The 2947-nt window shown below is 39.4% G+C and overlaps 1 protein-coding gene across 2 annotated transcripts in view; it reads right to left on the bottom strand.

Annotated features, from left to right (window-relative positions):
- LOC106867807 (atrial natriuretic peptide receptor 1) overlaps positions 1-2947 on the bottom strand; it is an 822997-nt gene that overhangs the window by 417333 nt on the left and 402717 nt on the right. The gene's annotated exons all lie outside the window — the stretch shown is intronic.

Genomic DNA, 2947 nt, shown 5'->3' with positions numbered 1-2947 from the left:
TGTGTATATGTGTGTATGCAAGTATGTATATATCTACCCTGTCTACCACTGTGCATTAAGCCAACGATATATCTTCCCTTTAATTCCTTATTGTCATTTACATACTTCTCTCTGTATTTTTCCTTACCGTCTAAAATAATATTTTCTCTTATATCACCTATCTCCCCCTTCTACCTTCTCCCTTCGTAAATTTACAAGTACATACGCCAACATACACCTCTACTACTTCATACTGTAAACACACTCCACAGCACATTCCTGAACTTGAAAATCAGTAGATGCCGCCACGATTCTTCCCCGTACTTTCTTGCTTTCTTCATGCACATATATTTTTCTCCCCCTTGATCCAAAAGTTTTCCCCACCCTTTTCCTTCTACATTATTTTTTCTAATATCACTCCCCTCGCTAATCTCTGTGATTCGGCCAAAACAGTCCTATCGAATACTGCCGGTCGAGTAACCGTACTTAAATCCCTCATTCTATATCGCTTTCCTCATGCACATCTTTTCTCCCCTTGATCAAAAATATCCCCCCACTCTCTTCACTCCATATTATCTCCTTTTGAAATACCACTCCCCTTGCTACTTTCTGTGATTCAGCCAAAACAGCCAGATTGAATACTACCGGTGAAATGACCTTGCTTAAATTCCTCATTCCTCTCACAACCTTATATTTCTTCTTTTTACTTCTTTTTATACTTTTTTTTACCTACACACATATATTCTCCTCTCCTACTGTGCTTTCTGCACATCCTGATTGAATCTGCCATGCTTTAACATGTACCTCCTTGCGGCAATGTAAACTTTCATTTAATCAAGATATCCTAGCCTTAAGAGTAGCCTGCGGTATACATTTCACTTGGATATTTTCCACTTCTGAGGTTCCGCTCGCTATGAAACTTATGTAGCCCAGATCTTATCTATTCCATATCGTAACTCTTGTATATATATGGGAGAATGTACGAGAAAACAACAACAGACGAGGACAGGTGGTGTAAAGAACAAAAGGATGTATTAGTATGACGCTCGGGAATACGGAAAGTCTTTGACGTTTCGAGCTACGCTCTTCAACAGAAAGAATACGGAGACAAGGAGAAAAACACGGAGAAAAAAAATTGAATAGTGTTCAGTCAACGGTCAATCATAATAATATATATATACTAATACATTCGGTGTGTGTAGCGTTCCATTACTTGATAAATGAAAAAAAATGTATAAAAAAACGACGTAACGTATACTGAATGTAAAAATGAACGGGAGACAAACAGAAGGTCCATATTCTTCATCAGATATCGACCAATTGGTAATATTCAGTTTCGCACCTTTAACGATAAAACGGTGCTACCCAATTAGGCGTGCCCGCAATAAAGTTTATAGCCGAGAAGTGGGGAAAAGAGCAGACAAAACAAAACAAAAGAGGCAAAATGACACAGAGTGTGGTTTAGGACGGTAGACGAGGACGGAAAGTCGAAAAAATACGGCCTTGTGGCCTAGGAGACGAGAATAGTGGGTAACGCTTAGAAAATAGCTGTACTAATTAAGAAGATGGACTCGATGCGCGAACCTGCGCCAGCCAGTGGACGCTCGCACCCGCGCCAGCCAGTGGACGCACGCACCCGCGCCAGCCAGCAGACAGACGAACGCACACGCACAAGTCAGGGCATCCGCGGAGCCCACTCATCTTCAGTAGTACCGATATTTTCAGTGATTCAGCCAAACACAGCACGATTAAATACTACCGATCAAATTACCTTGCATAAATTCCTCTTTTTCCTTCTTTTTATATTTATTTCTCTCTATATATATATTCTCCTCTCCTACTGTGCTTTCTACAGTACTGATATTTTCTAAGCGTTACTCACTATTCTCGTCTCCTAGGCCCCAAGGCTGTATTTTATTCGACTGTTCGTCCTCGTCTACCGTCCTTAATCACACTCCGTGTCGTTTTGCGTCTTTTGTTTTGTTTTGTCTGCTATTTCCCCCAATTCTCCGCAATAAACCATTTTACGGACACCGCCAGTTGAGAAGCACTCAGTCTTATCGTCAAAGGGGCGAAACTGAATATTACGAATTGGTGGATAACAGATGAAGACTTATGGACATTCTGTTTGGCTCCCGTTCGTTTATATGTGTGTGTGTGTGTGTGTGTGTGTGTGTGTGTCCGTGTGTCTGTGTGTTTGTGTGTGTGTGTGTATAATAATGAAGGCGGCTATACAATGTTTATCCTAAAAGGAAAAATTCAGTTGTCACTAACTGTGAATGATGGTGGAGGATAACACCTACATTACTACAAATAGGAACCGTTATAGTCGCAGGAACTACATATCTATGTACTGACAGGGGGGGGGGGGTAACCGCTCCACATACTGGTTTGACTTGGAATTCAAGTTCGTTAGTGGTGACTACTCCATGGTTGGATGGTTTAGCTAAATCTCAAGTATCAATGTAGAGTATTTTCCATATAAATCAATGGGTTGGGTGATTCAACAAAATGGTGATGTGAAAAATATATAATATCAAAGGCAAATTTTGCAATATAAAACCAAAAAGGAAAAATTCAATTGTCACGCATTATCATTGACGGTGCAGCGTAGAATCTACATTGCTAGAAATAAGAGCTATTTATATCTACAGTGTGTGTATACATACATATATATCTGCGTGTATCCATTTTATATATGAGTATATATATGTGTATATATGTACATATATATATACATATATATATATATATATATATATGTATATATATATATATATGCACACACACACGCACGTACTCGCGCGCGCGCACGGACACACATATGCATGTATTTATAACTAACTATATTTATCTACCTATCTACCTATTTGTCTCTCTCTTGCTCTCTCTCTCTGTATACATATACATATACGGGAGAGTAGACAAACGAAAGAAGGGCACTGAACACATCGCCTGGAAGTTATAT

This window comes from Octopus bimaculoides, chromosome 8 (assembly GCF_001194135.2).
Source record: "Octopus bimaculoides isolate UCB-OBI-ISO-001 chromosome 8, ASM119413v2, whole genome shotgun sequence".
Classification (NCBI taxonomy): Eukaryota; Metazoa; Mollusca; class Cephalopoda; order Octopoda; family Octopodidae; genus Octopus; species Octopus bimaculoides.
This window is presented reverse-complemented; position numbering and strand designations above follow the sequence as displayed.